At 48.1% G+C, this 21191-nt stretch overlaps 2 non-coding genes across 2 annotated transcripts; both read right to left on the reverse strand.

Annotated features, from left to right (window-relative positions):
* Positions 1-5746: 5746 nt before the first annotated feature.
* Trnas-gcu lies at positions 5747-5828 on the reverse strand. The gene has a single exon. It is a non-coding gene; the product is annotated as a tRNA-Ser (tRNA).
* An 8416-nt stretch (positions 5829-14244) lies between these two features.
* On the reverse strand, positions 14245-14326 carry Trnas-gcu. The gene has a single exon. It is a non-coding gene; the product is annotated as a tRNA-Ser (tRNA).
* Positions 14327-21191: the final 6865 nt, after the last annotated feature.

Consider the following 21191-nt stretch of genomic DNA (forward strand, 5'->3'; position numbering starts at 1 on the left):
GACGTCCTCCGCCACCATCCAAGCGTTGTCTGCTATCTTTTGCATTGAAGGTCTTCCGCAGACTATTGTTTCCGACAATGGCCCACAATTCATGTCCGCAGAATTTCAGTCATTCTGCCAGGCCAATGGTATTCAACATCTGACATCCGCGCCGTTTTCGCCTCAGTCAAACGGTGCCGCTGAACGATTGGTCCGGACTTTCAAGTCACAGATGTTGAAATTGAAAGAGTCGCATTCTCGGGAGGACGCATTGTTGCTCTTTTTGTCTTCGTATCGCTCTCAGCCCCGAGATGGTCGCTCGCCGGCTGAGTTGCTCCATGGTCGTCCTCATCGCACCTTGATGTCTTTGCTGCATCCGCCGCGTCAGGTTCCTTTGCAGCGGAAGACTCCTGCTTTTGCTCCAGGCGACGTTGTATTTTATCGCAACTATCGCGGTTCACGGCGTTGGCTCGCAGGGCGCATTCTTCGCTGCCTCGGCCGCGCGATGTATTTGGTTTTGGGGGCCTCTGGTGAGGTGCGTCGGCATCTCAATCAGCTGCGCCTCTGTCGTCGCACGGGTTCTGCCGCTCCCCGTCTGCTTTCAGCGACGGTGCCGTCCGGTCGGCGCCCTGGGGACCCATCTACTGGCTCGCCTCATCCCCAGGTGTTCCCGACGATGCCTTCCATTTTGTCCCATGGCGACGCGCCGCCGCAGCAGCCGCCGCCGCCGCCGCCGCCGCCGCAGCCGCCGGTCCTCCCGCCGGCGCCGCCCGCATTAGACGCTTCGCTGCAGCCGCCAAGCGCCTCCCAGGGTCACGCGCCGCCGATCGCTTCCCGTGACCAGCTGTCCTCCGCCATGGAACTCCCGACCGCTCCGGACCACATGACGTCATCGCGCGTCGGCTCCCCCGACGCAATGGAGTTCGACACTTCGGCCCCTCATGTTTCTTTACGGGCGCATACACCGCATGTTGACGTGCACCCTGGACTAGCTTTTCAGGCGTTTCCTAGCTCCCCTCGGACCGAATGGCCGGGTGCGGGTGGCACAGCCTCGCCTGTTGTTAGGCTCCCCACCTCGTCGCATACGTCAACATGGGGTCCTCCCCACGGCGGGCGGAAGCCTTATCTCACGACCGTTCGCCGATTTGCGGGGGAGGAATGTGGTGTCACCGCCAGACACCACACTTGCTAGGTGGTAGCTTAAATCGGCCGCGGTCCATTTAGTACATGTCGGACCCGCGTGTCGCCACTGTGTGATCGCAGACCTAGAGCCACCACAAGGCAGGTCTCGAGAGACGATATAGCACTCGCCCCAGTTGTACGAGGAGATTGCTAGCGACCATACGGACGAAGCCTTCCTCTCATTTGCCGAGAGCCAGTTAGAATAGCCTTCTGCTAAGTCCATGGCTATGACCTAGCAAGGCGCCATTAGCCTTACCTACTTTGAGAGTTATAGTATAAATGTCTCAAGAAGAATGCTGTAGTCATCAAATAATAAAGTTAAGTATAAAGCAGCTACGTACTTTTCTTGCTACCATTCAATAGTTATCCTGTTCCAGAATTGACGCCCGTCGGCGTGTGTGTGTACGCGTGCCTTCCTTTCTTGCAGCCCCCCGTCACTGTGGACTGGCTGCCTTGACAGTCCACTTCAATAACTATGATCAATCCGGTCAAAAGCTCACATCACGATATTCACTGACCGTTTTGAGGATACTTCTATGCGGAAGGGCCGTTTGGTCCTGCGCAATGACACGTTGTAGGACTGGAGTCAGTCGCAATTTCAGTGCACGGGCAGCAATTTTGTAGTCTCCATTTAATAAACATATAGGTCGCAGACGACGGACATCCTTCATTCCTCACCCCTTGGGTACCATCACAAAGACACCCTCTTTAAACTCCGAGGGTATGGAGATACCGTTGATGACTTCATTGATGACGGCGGTGAACACATCCCCTAGAACATTCCAAAACCTGTAGTAAAATTCGACTGGTAAACCATCCGGCCCAGGCGTCTTGTTTACCGGAGAAGTTTTGACGATATCCAAAACATCATCACAAGAAAATATGTCCAATATCGCCCTATTCTCGTCCTCAGTAACTATCGAGTCTGTGCCGTTAAGTAACGTCGTCACAGACTGTTCATTGACGTCAGTTGCAGTATGTAAACTCGTAAAAAAGCAATGGATTTCGTTAATGATGTCACGTTGTTCATGGAGCACATCGTTATTCTATTCTTTGCATGCCGGAGGAGATGATACAAAGAGGCAGTTTCATCTTCGACAGTGGAATGTGATCTTGACTTCACCTTCAGACCATCGAGTTATCTTCGTTTCAGTTGGGTTAAAATCGCCTTAATTTTCTTTATTTGCATGAAATGGTCAGCAGACAAAACTGGACGATCATCAGTTCTCGCAAACAGGTATAATGAAATTCGATAGTGTCTTTCCGAAGTTGAGCCCTTGCCTTGCCATAGTCGATCAAAGTCATCCGCAGCTTCCTTTTAGCGTAGTTGGTCCACCACTCAATGGTGGAAACGTATCTGGGTCTCGCTCTGAGGCACATATTCCAGGTCACTTGGATGGATTCATTTAAGTCTGTTTCGTTAAGGAGACTGACATTCAATTTCCAAAGCCCGCGTCCCCAATAGGTCTTTTGCCAGGCAAGATGTATGCTACAACGAACTCCACAGTGATCAGAAAAACTGGTGGGAATCGTGTCTATTGAAGATGCACACTGCATTACACTATCGGATATATAAATTCTGGTAATTCTACTGGCCGCCAAGTTCGTCATATATGTAAACTTAACAGCTGTGGGGTGAAATAATTCCCATGCGTCTGTAAGACGTAAGGCTGTGACACAATCTTTCAGTGCTTGAGAGAAGTTAAAGTTCGGTTTTTTATCTTTTGACTTCAGTACACAGTTCCAGTCGCCAGCTATGATGATATTTTCTGAATTGTCTGTTAATAATTGAACCATTTCACCGGTGAAAAAAGTTGTCCTGGCCGCTCGGGAGCTGCTACCAGAGGGGGCATAGACATTAACAACCGTCGTATTAAAGATTTTACAAGAGATTCCGCGACCGGATTCTAGAAGACACAAAGGCTCCGCCGGTATACCATGTTTCACCAAAATAGCCGTTCCACATTCATTTTCGAAAGCAACATTTAAAATTTCGGTAAACCCCGGGAAATTAAATTCACTGACCATTACCTCCTGCAAGAGAGCAATATCGGTATCCGAATTACACAAGAAATCTTTCAAAGCCGTCAATTTTGGTGGAATCCTAATCCTGTTAATATTCAAAGTCATTATATTGTAAGTCTGCGACATTCTCTGTAAACGTCGTTCCATTTAAGATGATAAAACAAATGGACACACCAACATAAAAACCAGTGTAACGTTCAACAAAATCTTCCTGTTATTATCTGTGGACAAATTAGGCATTTCATTTTAGCGCAGCGATCCAGGGTGCCCCCGGAGGAGACTTTCATCAACGGGTATGCTATCAATGATCATCGGCAGCTTGTCAACTGCCGTCGTTGCTCGTGGTATACAGTCATCTTCCTTGTCCGTCGCCCAGTCCAACCTAGGGGAAGACCGATCCGTGCTACATTCACGAGATGGCCGTCTGGGTGGACTATCATTGGGAGCCGCCAAGCCTTCTGTACACTCTATCCCTCCTCCAGACCTGTGTGTTACAGGGTTTCTACCATCTGCCCTATCTGGACTATACGTTGAACTATCTGAAATATCCTTATTTTCCTCTGGTCCATCATTGCTTTGGTCATTGTCCATCTTCGTAAATCTGACGCAACTTTTCCCTGGTTTTTGGGACCTCGTGCGCCGCCGCCGGATGGGCAATTGGCCTCTTCTTGTTTTTTCCCGATCTAGGAGGTGAAGAGACCATATCTTGCCCGTCATCCGGTGGGGAGTGAGGCAGAGGAGCTCCGACAGTGGCTGAGTATTCCAACTCCTGGAGCGCTGTCTCATCAGCTCGACGCTCGTGAGTATCAGTCGAGACCTCTGGGTTAACTGGCACTCCGTAAAGCAGAGCCGGCGTAAAGCAGGTTCACCCTGGTCAGAGACCGTGGAATCGTGAAGGGGAACTGCTTCAGAGACATTGTCGATACTCGTCGCTTGGATGACACTTGTCGCAACGGGAGGGGACGGTGGAGCGCTAACAGACGCAGCCGCATACGAGAGCGGTATATTTACAACGCCAGGTGAACGCGTGACGCTATCTCCGGGTGGCAACTGCGCGATCCGACGTCGCGAACACCCGGCGCGAATGTGCTCCGTCGAGTTACATATAGAACAAGTTCGCGGCTGTCCATCATAAATAACTAAAGCACGATACCCGGATACACTGATTAAGGACGGGATGTGCTTCATCAAATCAATTCGAACCTGCCTCACGCCGTTCAGTACAGGCAACGGATAATCATTTCCCCACTTTTCTTCGTGAATAGAAAGGACACGGCCATATGCACGTAAAACCTCGCTCACATGATCACAAGGGATTTCGAAAGGAAGTTCAAATATCCGCACCGTACGCAAACCAAGTCCACCAAAAGAGACGTGAACTTCGGTAACACTCCCATCAGAACGTGTAAATTTCATAACGCCACCACTTTCTTCAACGATACGACTACAGAGATCAGAATCCTTCAATTTAACAAACCCGACTGTTGCTAGGTGCGACAAATGTATTTCAGTAATAGCATCGGAAGGAATCTTGACTTGTTCAATCACAAAATATTGAAATTCTAGGGCAGACGGTTTAACACATCCACGTTCAAAAGTAAACTTAAGAGTATCTCGTCTAGAAATCAAAGCCATCTTCAAACTGGCACCATTACACAAACATCAACACGAGCACCCAGACAGCACAAAACGAAGCTATTGATAACTAAACGAAAAATCAACCAATAACAAGATAAACAAAACAATATGGCGGCACAAGCAGCAGCAAACTTGCCTTGCCCTGAGCAGCGACGGAGCACAGCGTACACACGTCCGCTCTCCACGACGGCTCAAGCCGGAATAACCACTCGGCCACCTCGTCTGATGCATCGGAAACTGCGTCCCTCGCTAGTCCTTACGGAAAGAAGTCGTTTGTCGATTCGAAATCGCATCGTACTGTGGCTGGTGTAATCGCTGTAACGCACTGCTGCAGTGCAGCTGACCAAGCTCCCACTCGTGAATCATTTAATGATGGCATCCGACCACGTAGGTATCCGATCGGAGGAAAGTAGTGGGCCTACTTACTTACTGCAGAAATAAGCACCGAATCGTCGTATAGCGTTGTCTAATGCAAATGAGAAATGTCCTGTGCATTTAGTATAACAACTACTGCAACGACGCGATTATCTCGACTCGCAACGTTTATTTGTCACATTCGTTGACCTCATCAAGGAAGTTGCTTTCAAGTTTCTTTCGAAGAGCAAATCACGTTCTTCGTAGCCGAATTATAGGCTCGATACGTTAAAATGACTGCGAGAAGTAAGCACTTAAATATGAATGAGAACGCACCGTTCCCAAACACCACCATGGTGCCAAACTTCGATTCGTTTATAGATCTTGAGATGATGTTTGATTCGAAAGACGTACGCTATCGAATGTTGTGTCCTTCCAATTGGTAGGCGGTTTAGTTTCGTATTTCTTACAGATGTTATCTGCCACCTACACGTTCCATTGCTACTACTGAGTGGCGTTTCGCATGTAGAAGGCGTGATCCGAAATGGGTGCTTTACGTAAAGTTCTTCGACGAAGATGGGATTCGAACCCACGCGTGCAGAGCACATTGGATTAGCAGTCCAGCGCCGTAACCACTCGGTTACCTCGTCTGATGCATCGGAAACTGCGTCCCTCGCTAGTCCTTACAGAAAGAAGTCATTTATCGATTCGAAATCGCATCGTACTGTGGCTGGTGTAAACGCTGTAACGCCCTGCTGCAGTGCAGCTGACCAAGCTCCCACTCGTGAATCATTTAATGATGGCATCCGTCCACGTCGGTATCCGATCGGAGGAAAGTAGTGGGCCCACTTACTTACTGCAGAAATAAGCACCGAATCGTCATGTAGCGTTGTCTAATGCAAATGAGAGATGTCCTGTGCATTAAGTATAACGACTACTGGAACGACGCGATTATCTGGATTCGCTACATTTCTTTTTTTTTTTTTCTTTTTTGTGATATGTTACATTACAGCATCACCGTTCTATTGCGGTCTAACTGTGTTGGTGAGGCAGTAAATTTCCACAGGGCAGTGACTGCATCACGGCAATTCACTTTGGAGGTGTGGCGGTGGGACTTGTAGTCCCGTACCACCCTCTGACGGTGACAGTACTACATGAGTCAGGCAGAAACATTTAGCCTAACATGGGCAGGTATGATTGGAAAGTATTGGACGTAGAATGGGGGCTAGTCCCGCCAAAGGATGCGTCCGTGGTGGGCGTGCCAGACCTATCGTTAGCCATGGTCGGAATCCGTTTCCTCTAGGATGGTTAGTGGAACCGGATGTCGATGCCAGCGGCGTGGAAGTGTGGTCCCAACGTGGCGTAACCCATGGACAGTGTCCCGCAAGGCATCCACTTTCTCATAGACCCGCCGCGCGTTGTTGCGTATGGTCGTCTTTAGGGGGACGATATCTGCTTCCTCGTGGAGAGTAACAATTCTCGTGAGTGGCGGGGCGTTCAGGCTCCACCTGAGCACCTTGTTCTGCAGGCGCTACAATGTCCGCATCCTGGTGACACTAATCGTGGCCCATGCAACAGATCCATACGTGAGGGCAGGCAGGATAACTGTTCGGTAAATGCGGAGCTTGTTATGCAGGTTAAGATCCCTACTGCGAAAGAGCGGGTACAAAGCCCTGGTTAGCTTTTGCCCCTTGGTGGTGACATACTCCGCATGACAGTGGAAGAGCAACTTGTGGTCCATCTGGACCCCGAGATAGGTGGTTGTCGGGGACCAGGGCACCTGCACACCTGCAATTCAGATATTGCGGCGGAGGACTGGGCGCCGTTTCGTGAAGTAAACTGCCGTAGTTTTGGCGGCATTGAGAGCTATTTTGTTTGTCCGGCACCAGGTGATAGTGGCGTCCACCTGTCGCTGGAGGCGGGCGACGACGGCGTCAGTAATGCGGCCAGTGGTTTATAGCGCTGTGTCGTCAGCGTATTGTGCAAGGTGGCACTCGGGGATGACCGGCATATCATTGACATAGATATTAAATAGGATGGGAGATAGCACATTTATTACAGTTGGGGGTATTATAGGCTCGATACGTTAAAATGACTGCAAGATGTAAGCACTTAAATATGAATGAGAACACACCGTTCCCAAACACCACCATGGTGCCAAACTTCGATTCGTTTATAGATCTTGAGATGATGTTTGATTCGAAAGACGTACGCTATCGAATGTTGTGTCCTTCCAATTGGTAGGCGGTTTAGTTTCGTATTTCTTACAGATGCTATCTGCCACCTACACGTTCCATTGCTACTACTGAGTGGCGTTTCGCATGTACAAGGCGTGATCCGAAATGGGTGCTTAAGGTAAAATTCTTCGACGAGGATGGGATTCGAACCCACGCGTGCAGAGCACATTGGATTAGCAGTCCAACGCCTTAACCACTTTTTTTTTTTTTTTTAATTTTTTCCAGGCTGCAGCGCCTTGAACCGCACGGCCACTTGTTTTTTTTTTTTTTTTTTTTTTTTTTTTTCGATTGGGTTTAGCGATGGACGGGGATGGCGATTTGCTTATGACTGTGCACTATATTGGTTAGGGAACTAAACTGACTTCTCACATTAAAAAAATAGAATATGGAAGTGTAAAACGTGCTTGAGATTAAACTGTTCATTGATTTAGGAATAAATCTTAAGCAAATTAAACACAGCCCGAGAACAATCATGAACACAAGAGAAAGGATAAAATTACAGTCTAACTCGGGAGTGCGTAGGAACGTAACCACATGCCAACAGCGCACGGCAGAGTGGATGGTCACCCATCCAAGTGCTAGCCCAGCGGAACAGTGCTTAACTTCTGTGATCTCACGGGAATTGGTGTTACCACTTTTTTTTTTTTTTTTTTTTTTTTTTTTTTTAGCAATGGCAAGACGCGAACCACCGCCCCAATCAACAACTCAACAGGGGGCAGCGATGCTAGTTTTTTTTTCTTTTTTTTTTTCTTATCGTAAACGGTCGCCTTACCATTTGTTTTGTACTTTTTACCTTTTATATTTTTTTATTTTTTTTGTTTTATTTTTTTTTTTAATTTTTTTTTTCCCTCTGCCATCCTTTTTTTATATATAGATGGAAAAAGGCGTCTTTCAGTTACGACAAACAAAATTAGAATGTACATCCGTAGCAACAACAGAACAAGAGTTTCTTCTAAACTATGAAAGAGAATTTGAAACCAATAGTGTGGTGATAGATAATAAAGAAAGAAAAACGTAACCAAATCCCGCACGCCATTCCGTGTGCATGGCCCATCTGCGTACAGATTCCATGTTCCAAATTGGTACAACATTTCGCAGCGTTTGGAGCTCCATGACGGCGGTCATCCTCTGCCCGGTACTCCCCAACTGTGAGGGGGGTTATCGAAGACACTGCGTAAATAGTTGGCAAATAGTTGTCGGTAGCGGGGTGTACACTCAAGTGTGCTATGACTGTCCTGGAGAAATTGCCAGTAATCAAGCACCATCTTCTCATCATCTCGAAAGAGGTAGTATATGGACATGCCTTTAAACCATGTGAGAGCATGAGTCTTCGCAGGTGGGAAATAAGTATCCTCTGGACAAAGGAGGAGCCGTGGCTCAATTGTGCGAGGCGCGATACGTAGGTAGCAGGCGAGGATCTTCTGCACTAGCAGCCATACCTCTAACGCCGATCCACATATTAAACGGTGGTCGTCAGTATCCACGAGGTGGCAATGTGGACAAAGGGGGGAATCCGCCATCCCAATAGCGTGCAGCCTTTGTCGTGTTACAACCTTCCCGTTCACCACCTGGTACCACGCGGCTCGTACCCGCGTGGGGAGGAACGACTTCTGGATCGCTCTCCACACTGCAGGCCATAGGGTCGTAGGGCTCTTCCTCTCAATCACATTGCGAGGGATGGACCTTAGCAGCAGTCTGTAAAAGTCTCTCGCCTTGGGAGGGCGAGTGTTGGGAAGGTCTGGGTGCACGTAACTATACTCAAGAATAAATGCCGAGAGGTGCGAGAGTGAGGGTGTAATGTGCGCAACCGTGACAGGTGGCAGAAGAGACGCCGGCAGCAATTCCTCTAACAGACGACCCGTAAGGGAAGCATCTTTGTGGGTCCACAATTTCATCATTGTGCACAAGTATAATGCTGTAGCCCTCGCTCGTACATTTATAAGTCGCAGTCCGCCATCAAGCGGAGGGAGGGTGAGTGTTTCGTAGCGGACTTTGAATAGGTGTCCGGCGGTAAGGTAATATCCAAACGCTGCTTGCAGTCTGTGTGCCATCGCTGTCGGTATCGGTAGGACCTGGGCCATGTGGATCATCTTAGTTGCCACGTGAAGGTTGAGGTATTCCACACGCTGTAGGAGGTCCATCCGTCGAAGTAAGTTCCGGCGAACTTCTGTGCGTATTGCCTGTAGTATTCGTGCATAGTTCATGGCAGCTGTGCGTCGCACATCCTGTGTAAATGTTATGCCCAAGAAACGGATCTTGTTAACGAGTGGGAGTGGGGCTAAAGCGTCCTCCCGTAGACCTCTCCCAATGGGCATCGCTGCCGACTTGGCCACATTCATGAGGCTGCCCGCTGCCAAACCATAGCGATTGATCCATTGTATCACTGAGCGTACCTCGTCACCAGATCGCACAAGTAATAGAAGGTCATCAGCATATATCCTGCAGTGAAAGGTGTGATCCCTCAATGACATGCCCGAGAGCCTGTTTTTCAACCCTCCAACAAGTGGTTCGAGTGCGATCGCGTAAAGGATCATGGAGAGAGGGCAGCCTTGGCGAACTGACCGTCGGATCGGAAAGGGACCCGCAATCCGTCCATTCACCAATACACGGGATGCAGCTCCACGGAAAAGGCGCTGAAAGATGTCGAGAAAGTCAGGCGGGAAGCCCATGCGGGCCATAACGGACAGAAGGAACTTGTGGTTGACTCTATCGAAGGCGTGGTCGAAATCAATAGAGATCAGAGCAGCTCGAAGGCGACAGGATGTGGCGATGGCTATTAAATCCCTGCATTCACTGGTTGCCGTTTGCATGTTGGTCACTCCGCCCTGTGTCGTTTGCTCCATTGAGAGGAGTAGGGGCAGAACCGTCTTCATGCGGCTGGCGAGTAGTCGGGCGAAGATTTTATAGTCCGAGTTGAGCATTGTAATGGGCCTGTAGTCCTCGACCGTCCAACCTCTGGAAGGCTTGTGTACCGGTATTAGGAGACCTTCCACGAATGCAGGTGGCACGTGAGAACCGGGGGTCATCAGTTCTTGGTACATGATGATCCATCAGGGCATCATGAGATCGCGGAAAGTACGATAAAACTCGAGCGGCAGTCCGTCTGGCCCGGGAGATTTGTTGAGTGCTCCCTTGTTAAGCGCGTCCACGATGTCGTCTCGTGTAATCCCACCTAACAGCGTCGCCGCTGCTGCATTGTCGAGGGTGTGCGACACGTGCTGCAGTATGTCGTGATCGTCCGCTCCCTCGTCCTCTGTATTCACCTCGTCGTAAAACCGGCGATAGTGATCTGCGAAGGCTTCTGTAACTGCCGCCTGAGTCATTACGACCCTACCACCTGGCAATACGAGGTCCGTGATCAGCTGCTGTCGGCGTCGGCGGCTGTCGAGCACGATGTGATGCATAGACGGGTTTTCTCCTTCCACTCGGTCTTGACGTCGCGATCGCACTACGACCCCCTCCAAACGTTTCCTCGTAAGAGACAATATTTTACCTTTAATTCGGCGGCTTTCCATTTGTCGATTTGGAGATGGTGGTTGGCTGTCGAGTTCGCGAAGCATCGTGTAATAAAAGTCCAATGTGTGACGATGCCAAGCTGCGATATCTTTTCCGAATTGTGTTAGCACACGCCGAAAAGCTGGTTTTGCACAGTCCACCCACCATGCTAGAGTCGATGGGTATCGGGGAAGACGACGTTCGCAATCCAGCCATGTGTTGGCGATAATCTGACGGCATTCCGGGGCTTGAAGATGTGCCACATTCAGCTTCCAGGGTCCTCGGCTGCGCCATACCCGCTGCTGTTGTAGAGTGAGTGTGCATATGAAAGCGCTATGATCGGAGAAGGCAAGCGGCCAACGTTCGGCGTCCAATACTCCCGGCGCTAAAGCTCGTGATACATAAATGCGGTCTAGGCGACTGGCGGAGTGACTAGTAAGGTATGTCGGCCCGGGACGTTCACCGTGCACCGTCTCCCACGTGTCGGTGAGAAGCAGATCTCGAACCAGGAGCCGAAGTTCTTGACAAGTCGAGAAATGTGGGACTTGGTCTTTGGGGTGGAGCACACAGTTAAAATCGCCCCAGAAGATATATTGCTCGAAGCGGCTGATAAAGAGGGGGGCGATATCCTCCGAGTAGAACAGCGATCGTTCGCGGCGTTGGTCAGTTCCTGATGGAGCGTAAATGTTAATGATGCGCGTTCCCAGTGCTGTGATCGCCAGCCCCCTTCCTGACGGAAGGTAAGTCACTTCTTCGACGGCAATTCCGTAGCGCACTAGTATTGCCGTACCGCTGCCATTCCGGTCCGCCGGTGACACATATGTCACATAACCGTAGAAAACTGGGAGGGCCGCTATATATACTTCTTGCAACAGGGCAATGTCAACATCGGAAGAACGAAGCATCTCACGCAGCAACTGGATCTTCACTGCCGTTCGTATCGTGTTGAGGTTAAGCGTGGCGATACGATAAGCTTGTTGCCGAACCGCAGGTGTTAAGTTATCCATTAAGACTGGAATGACCTATGACGCTTCTGACTGTATTGACACCTCCGCATCCCCCCAAACCTCACCGGCAGTCCTTGCTAGAGAGCCGGCGCCAATGGCGTGGGCCCTGTTGGCGTAACTTGCATGGTTCCGTTGTCGTCGTGGTCATCCGCCCACGTCGGGGAACTGAAAGTAAGATCGGCCTCCCTAGCTTCCTCAGGACACGGCATGGGTGCTTGCATTCCAGAAGGTGGTGGGCAGCATCTGTCCTGCAGCTCGGCATCCGATTTTGCCACTGTAGATACATGTGGTTTGTCCTCTGTTTCGTTCGATGGTGTCACACTGCAGCAAATGGCGGCTGCTTCTGTGGTAGCGTCGTCATTGAAGGTGGAATCGTCATCCTCTGGAGGCTGTGTCGCATCCCGTTCGGAAGTTCCTCTACGCCTCCGCTTCCGTCGCTTCGGAGAGCGTTGCTTCCTGGTGTGTCCTTCTGTGTCAGACGATGGCAAAGAGTCACGACGTTCCGGCACAAAGGCAGCCGTAGGCACAATAAGCGAGTCTACGGCCATGCTATCGTCATGTATGTTGTTATCAGTCGACGGGGGCGGCGGCATCGGAGTTGAATCCGTATCTTGTGGAACGGATGTGTCATCATCGCCCTGTATTGGAGCATGGAGCCGCGACCCAACAGTGGATGTCGGCTGTCGTGGTGAAGTAGTAGCTGTCGTGAGGGCTGCTGCATAAGTCACAGGAAGCAGCGTCGGCTGCGATGGCGGGTCCACTTCAGCCGGCGGCAGTTGAGTGATGCGACGTTGCATACGTTCTGATCTGAGGTGTCCCTCCTTCCCACAACCAGAGCAGGTCTTCGGTTGCCCATCGTAGATGACGATGGCACGGCAGCCACCGATAGTCAGATATGAAGGTACATGTCTTTTAAGTTCTATTCGAACCTGGCGGACTCCGTTCAACACCGGATATGTCTGGAATTGCGTCCATTTTTCCGCAATATGATCATGGACCGTGCCGTAGGGGCGCAGCGCTGTCACGACGTCCTCCGCCGGTAGTTCGAAAGGAAGTTCGAAAATTCTGATCGTGCGAAGTCCCATGCCAGAATAATCGACGTGCACAGTCCCCACATTGCCATCAGCATGGCAGAAACGGAGGCCCTGTTTCGTGTCCCGAAGGATCCGTTCACATGTTGCGTCGTTGATGATCTTGACATATACGATACTACTCACAATGGACAAGTGAATGCCGAGAATGTCGGTCGACGGGATTTTAACTTCTTCTCGGAGAAATCGTTCGACATCGAGTGCTTTGGGCCGTGCAAATTCGTTGCGGAACGTAAATTTGAGCGTCGATTTTCTGTATTGGTGCGCCATAATGATCTATATGCTGAGTACGGCACGCGCGAAACGGCCGGGTACTATGTAAACAACACGAGCGCTCGCTCCGCGGCAGGAACACAAACAGCGCGTCCTCACCGCAGCACAGCCAAAGGCCAACTGCCACTCGGCCACCTCGTCCGACGCATCGGAAACTGCGTCCCTCGCTAGTCCTTACGGAAAGAAGTCGTTTGTCGATTCGAAAACGCATCGTACTGTGGCTGGTGTTCACGCTGTAACGCCCTGCTGCAGTGCAGCTGACCAAGCTCCCACTCGTGAATCATTTAATGATGGCATCCGTCCACATCGGTATCCGATCGGAGGAAAGTAGTGGGCCCACTTACTTACTGCAGAAATAAGCACCGAATCGTCATGTAGCGTTGTCTAATGTAAATGAGAAATGTCCTGTGCATTAAGTATAACGACTACTGGAACGACGCGATTATCTGGATTCGCTACATTTATTTGTCACCTTCGATGACCTCATCGCTGATGTTGCTTTCAAGTTTCTTTCGAAGAGCAAACCACGTTCTTTGTAGCTGGATTATGAGGCCAGAGGCTCCTGCTGTTGGCGGTGGAGCCAGGCCCTATCAGATCGCTTCCGTGTATGGCGGCCGGACGGAAAGCAAACTGTCGAAAGGCGACAGTTGTGCTACAGTTGGGGGTATTATAGGCTCGATACGTTAAAATGACTGCAACAAGTAAGCACTTAAATATGAATGAGAACGCACCGTTCCCAAACACCACCATGGTGCCAAACTTCGATTCGTTTATAGATCTTGAGATGATGTTTGATTCGAAAGACGTACGCTATCGAATGTTGTGTCCTTCCAATTGGTAGGCGGTTTAGTTTCGTATTTCTTACAGATGCTATCTGCCACCTACACGTTCCATTGCTACTACTGAGTGGCGTTTCGCATGTACAAGGCGTGATCCGAAATGGGTGCTTAAGGTAAAATTCTTCGACGAAGATGGGATTCGAACCCACGCGTGCAGAGCACATTGGATTAGCAGTCCAACGCCTTAACCACTCGGCCACCTCGTCCGACGCATCGGAAACAGCGTCCCTCGCTAGTCCTTACGGAAAGAAGTCGTTTGTCGATTCGAAAACGCATCGTACTGTGGCTGGTGTTCACGCTGTAACGCCCTGCTGCAGTGCAGCTGACCAAGCTCCCACTCGTGAATCATTTAATGATGGCATCCGTCCACGTCGGTATCCGATCGGAGGAAAGTAGTGGGCCCACTTACTTACTGCAGAAATAAGCACCGAATCGTCATGTAGCGTTGTCTAATGTAAATGAGAAATGTCCTGTGCATTAAGTATAACGACTACTGGAACGACGCGATTATCTGGATTCGCTACATTTATTTGTCACCTTCGATGACCTCATCGCTGATGTTGCTTTCAAGTTTCTTTCGAAGAGCAAACCACGTTCTTTGTAGCTGGATTGTGAGGCCAGAGGCTCCTGCTGTTGGCGGTGGAGCCAGGCCCTATCAGATCGCTTCCGTTATTGGCGGCCGGACGGAAAGCAAACTGTCGAAAGGCGACAGTTGTGCTACAGTTGGGGGTATTATAGGCTCGATACGTTAAAATGACTGCAACAAGTAAGCACTTAAATATGAATGAGAACGCACCGTTCCCAAACACCACCATGGTGCCAAACTTCGATTCGTTTATAGATCTTGAGATGATGTTTGATTCGAAAGACGTACGCTATCGAATGTTGTGTCCTTCCAATTGGTAGGCGGTTTAGTTTCGTATTTCTTACAGATGCTATCTGCCACCTACACGTTCCATTGCTACTACTGAGTGGCGTTTCGCATGTACAAGGCGTGATCCGAAATGGGTGCTTAAGGTAAAATTCTTCGACGAGGATGGGATTCGAACCCACGCGTGCAGAGCACATTGGATTAGCAGTCCAACGCCTTAACCACTTTTTTTTTTTTTTTTTTTTTTTTTTGTTTTTATTTTTTTATCGGTCCCGGGGCACACGAAGTCCCCACCGTACTTCACCCTCAACAGCAATCCCCTACTTTCGCAGTCTGTCTTGTGCGGTCGATTTCATATTATTTGGGTATTAACCGATGCCTTGTTTCTGAAACAAAATTTGCATCATATTTCCGAACTTCTTTTTATGGTCTTTGTTCCGGTATATTTTGAAGTATTCGTCTTTCATATATTCTCGATATTCTCGTAGATTATCATTGCCTTTGTTGTTAACAACATAATTGACAAAATTTCCGAATAGCCACAAGATGACATTGTTTTTTTGTGGTGGAAAGGAAATTTCTTCTGGGAAGAGTATATCGTTTAATGTGATTTCTCTTCCATCGGTCCGTTTGAGAAAAGCGACTTGCAGTACAATGTCATTCCAAATATCCTTGTATCCATTACAGATGAAGCGATGATTTAAGGAGTCCAAAGTGTGACATTTTGGGCACGCATTGGTTGCTTGTAGTCCTATTGAATACAGTTTTTCATTGGTACTAATAATGTCGTTGACAACTTTGTACCATGACGCTTGCACTTCCGTAGTCAGTGTTTTGTTATTTATATTTGCCCATATTTTTTCCCAGTTTTTGTTTGGATACTTCAGCTCCATTTTATTTTGGTTTTCGCGTGATCGTAACTTCTCTACTATATATTTACTTGTCCTCTTATTTTTGTCTGTTAAAATGCATGTCAAGTAGCTTAATTCTACATAAAAATCCTTAATATGCTTCAGGTTGTAATTTATGTTGTGAACATCTACTGGCGGCTGCATGCTTCCGGGTTTGAGAAGGTCAAATAGAGCGGCAGTTATGCTGTTCGGCTGTGTTTCTATAAGTTTCAGCGTTCTTTTAATGAAGAGGGCAGTGTTTTTCCTCCGAAGGTCTGTCAGCCCTAGGCCTCCGTTTTCGGGTCTCGATGTAGTCGTTCCTACTGCTACTCTAAAAATATGGCCTTTCCATACGTATCGACAGATTGTGCTCATTATAGATTTCACTATGTCTGGAGGTGTGGGTAAGATCTGAGCGACATATGCAGCTTTCGAAAGAACTGCACAGTTGATTAGTTTAATTCTTTGCTTGATATTTAAGTCTCTCGTTTCATGCAGTATTAAGCTGCCTCTGATTTTTCCTAACACCTGTTTCCAATTAGCTGCCGTCGTTCTTAACGGGCAACTGTAAAAAGTTATGCCCAAAGCAGTGTGACGGTCCACCCTGCTTGCCCACGGTAGCTGCACATTGTCAAGACCATGTAAATTTAAAAAGGAACTTTTCGTTTCATTTATCCTCGCACCAGTTGCCGTGCAATAAAGCAATAACTTGTCTGTTAGTTGGGCACAGTCATCATCGCTCCTTACTAGAACCCCCACATCGTCAGCGTATGCATTTGTAACCGTCTTCAGCCCAGCTATTGTTATGCCTTCTAAGGTTGTGTTCAAAAGCCGTAAAAGGGGTTCCAGAGAAACCACATAAAACAACATGGACAAAGGACTTCCCTGAGGAACTCCACTAGATATCAATACTTCATTAGTATATTGTCCATTGATCGAGATTTTGGTTCGTATGCCTCTGACGATGTTCATTAAAACCGCTAAGTTGCCATCATTGAAACCTATGTGTTTCAAGATGCTGAACAGATATCCGTAGTTGACTCTGTCAAACGCTTTAGCAAAATCAATGAAGGCAATGCCTCCATCCGCTGACGATGATGATAAAATAGAAATAATGTCTCGATATTCACATACAGACTTAAAAATGGTACGTCGAGGGAGACACGTCTGGTGGCATCCAATGACTTTTCCTAAAATCGGTACCATTCGTTCTTTAATTACACGCGCAACTACCTTGTAATCTGAGTTCATCAGACTGATCGGCCTCATTTTAGTAATATCTTTCGTGTCCGTACTCCTTCCCTTTGGAAGTAGTACAGTTACACTTTCCTTGAAAGCAGCAGGAATTGTCTCTCCCCTCAAGACGTCATTAACTACTTCCGTGAATTGGGAACCTATTAGGTGCCAAAAGGTCCTATAAAACTCCACAGGCAGGCCGTCTGGGCCTGGAGACTTACGTGAAGGTGAAGATTTGAGTATATCAAAAACCTCGTCATTCGTAATGTCTATCGTTAAACCTCTGTTCTCCTCCTCTGTAATGACTGCCTCTATTCCGGAGTTCTGTAAAAACTGTTGTACTGAGTTGTCGTCAGTAGCATTTCCAGAATATAATTGCTGAAAATATCTATGTGCTTCAGTTAAGATATCCCTTTGTTCTGTCAGGACTCCGTTATCTTCTGTTCTGAGGCTGGCAATAAAATTTCTTCTTCTGTTTTTTGTGTGTTGTATCAAGTGGTAGATGGAGGTATTTTCTGCCTCCACCGTCGTCCTAGTGTGTGATTTGACTTGTAATCCCTCCAAATGTACCCTCTTGATACTTATCATTTTGGCTTTAACGTTTTTAATATTGATAAAGACGTCTTGAGACATTGGTTGGTCGTAAAGGTCTCTTAAGCAAGAGTAGTAAAACTCCATTGTGTGTCTTGACCACATTGCCCTTTCCTTGGCGTAAGATATCAGCGCTGCCCTTATCTTTTTCTTAGCGGCCATAGTCCACCATTCAATAGTTGTTCTATATTTAGTACGCATCCTTAACACAGACTGCCAAGTTTCTTGCATCTTGAAAGCTAGAGCGTTTTCAGAGAGGGTATTGATATTTAATTTCCATAGTGGGCGACCCCAATATGTCTTTTGCCTGGTTAATTTGATGCTGCACCTCACTCCGAGGTGGTCAGAGAAGGCAGCTGGTATCACCTCGATACTACTGACTTTAGTGCCTAAAGTGGGGGTGACATATATTCTGTCGATTCTGCTCTGTGTAGCACCAGTGATATATGTGAAGCGAACCAGCGTCGGATATTTTATTTCCCATGCGTCAAACCACTTCATGTTGGTGACCAAAGCCTGCAGTTCTTGCGAGAAGTTAAAAGTTGGTCGCTGATCCTTTTTATTTAAAACGCAATTAAAATCTCCACCAATGACAATTTCTGCAGGGTTTTCTTGGAGTAGAAATAAAATGTCACTTTTAAAAAAGGCTGCCCTCTCACGTCTCGCATTGTTGCCTGAAGGTGCGTATAGGTTTATAAAAGTGGTGTTAAAAATTTTGCAGCTAATTCCCCTCCCCGACTCTAAAAGGCACACGTTTGTCATCTCGATCCCTTCTTTAGCAAGGATGGCTGTTCCACACGCGTTTTCTGGTGCCACATTCAACACCTCTTTGTACCCTGAAACATACAAGTCTTTGACATTTACTTCCTGCAGGAAGGCGACATCTGTATCTGACTGATACAGAAAGTCCTTCAGTGCAGCTACCTTTGCTTGACTCTGAATTTTATTTATGTTTAAGGTGGTCACGTTATATGTATGTTCCACTGTGAGACGCTACGAGACAGTAGACAGAGGACACGGTATTGGAACCGCGTACAATAACTTCAGGTTAGATATATATAGTGTTATTTTATTTTACTTTTATTCCATTGACGGTTTTCCTTCTTTTTTTCTTTTTTATTTCTTTCTTCTTAGAGTTCGGTGTGACAATTTTTAATAAAAAAATTCTTCCTCAAAATCCCCTTCCGCCCCCATTTCATCGGTCTGATCCTCCTTTTCGTCCGCCCAGTTAAATCGTGGCTCGGTGATGTCGTGTCCATGTCCTTGTCCAAGTCTGGTTTCATTGTCCATATCTGATGCCGTATTGTCATGCAAGGGTTCATATGTTTCGGGTGGCGTTTCAGCCCGTTCTGGTCCCGTGTTCCGATCCGAAGACTCGCCGACCACTTCCTTTTGTGTATCTTCGTCCTTCCTTTCGGTCTCCTGTATCTTCCTCAGCCGCTCTCTTAAAGGAGGGGCCAAATTCTCTGCAGCTTGATGTGCTCTGCGTCTCTTTTTATTTTTTGATGATTTCGGTGAAATCGTCGGTGAAACCTTTGGTGAACTTCCCGGCGACTCCATGGAAGGTCGAGGAGAAGTCACCTGTCCCGCCTTCGTGGTGGAAGATTTTTGAGCTCCGTTAATTTCGGAGTCGGCAGTTGCTGCTGTTTCTACGACGCGTGAGATGGGTGGTGTCATTGGTTCGTCTTCTTGCGCCCCTCCATTTCTTTTGACGTTTCCTGAACCTGTCCGTGGTGTCCTATCATCTGTGTGGTTGTCAGTTTTCTGTTGTATCACTGCCTCTTTATGTCCATCTACTGTAGTTCCCTCTGGGATGTTGGCCTTTTCGTGTGTTACTACCGCTTCGCACTCTGCCATGTCTACATCAGGTATGATCGATGAAGTTGGTCGCTCGTTGGAAGAGTTGTCAGACTCAGAGGGCAAGCGCGGTGCGTCCTCAGTGACGTCATTACTGGCCAAATTCTGATTGTCATCGTTAGTCAACTCCGCGGTGCTTCCCGTTGCCGTGCGCGCGTCGGAAGGTCCCGACCGCTCGGTCATATTCTGTTGATGGGGGGCCCGGCTAGCTGCCGCGGCAGCGTACGTCACCTGCATGCTAACAACTTGTCCTGGGACAGCCGCCTCGGTAGTCGGTAACTGAGGAACCCGCCTTCTACTGCACTCACTTCTGACGTGCCCTGTGGCGTTACATAACGCACAAGTCCGTGGCTGCCCATCATAAATTATGAGAGCGCGATGGCCACAAATATTCAAGTAAGATGGGATATGTCGTAAGAGCTCAATCTTAATCTGTCTAACTCCATTCAAAACCGGAAACATGTATTGCTCCGACCATTTTTCTGAAATATTAGATATAACCCTACCATAGGGCTGAAGAGCAGCATTGATTGCTCCGGCAGGGACCTCGAACGGCAGTTCGAAAACTCTCACTGTTCGAATACCTAGCCCAGCATGGGAAACAAGAACGTCACTAACGGTTCCGTCTGCATGATTAAATTTCATTTTGCCGCCACACTTGTCAACTATCGAGGAGCACAAGTCAGAGGAAATCAATTTCAAAAAGACAGAATTGGAAACAAAAGAAAGATGAACGCCAATAATTTCGTCTCCCGTGATCTTAACTGTTTCTGAAAGCCACCTTTTGATCTCAAAGGCCTTTGGTCTTTTACAGGTCCAATCAAAAGCGAATCTAACCGTATCTCTTCTTTCACAGTTAACTTCGTTCATTTTGTCATTTTATATCACTGAAAGATGCAAAGTAAACAAGGAGCTCTACTGACCTTCGTAACAGCCACACAGCCGCTGTTTACGCCAGCCCTCCTAGCGCTGCCGCCACACGTCCGTCCGGCTCGGCGGCCGAGCAGCGAATGCCACTCGGCCACCTCGTCCGACGCATCGGAAACTGCGTCCCTCGCTAGTCCTTACGGAAAGAAGTCGTTTGTCGATTCGAAAACGCATCGTACTGTGGCTGGTGTTCACGCTGTAACGCCCTGCTGCAGTGCAGCTGACCAAGCTCCCACTCGTGAATCATTTAATGATGGCATCCGTCCACGTCGGTATCCGATCGGAGGAAAGTAGTGGGCCCACTTACTTACTGCAGAAATAAGCACCGAATCGTCATGTAGCGTTGTCTAATATAAATGAGAAATGTCCTGTGCATTAAGTATAACGACTACTGGTACGTCGCGATTATCTAGATTCGCTACATTTATTTGTCACCTTCGATGACCTCATCGCTTATGTTGCTTTCAAGTTTCTTTCGAAGAGCAAACCACGTTCTTTGTAGCTGGATTGTGAGGCCAGAGGCTCCTGCTGTTGGCGGTGGAGCCAGGCCCTATCAGATCGCTTCCGTTATTGGCGGCTGGACGGAAAGCAAACTGTCGAAAGGCGACAGTTGTGCTACAGTTGGGGGTATTATAGGCTCGATACGTTAAAATGACTGCAACAAGTAAGCACTTAAATATGAATGAGAGCGCACCGTTC

The sequence above is a fragment of the Schistocerca americana genome, chromosome 2 (genome assembly GCF_021461395.2).
Source record: "Schistocerca americana isolate TAMUIC-IGC-003095 chromosome 2, iqSchAmer2.1, whole genome shotgun sequence".
Taxonomy (NCBI): domain Eukaryota; kingdom Metazoa; phylum Arthropoda; class Insecta; order Orthoptera; family Acrididae; genus Schistocerca; species Schistocerca americana.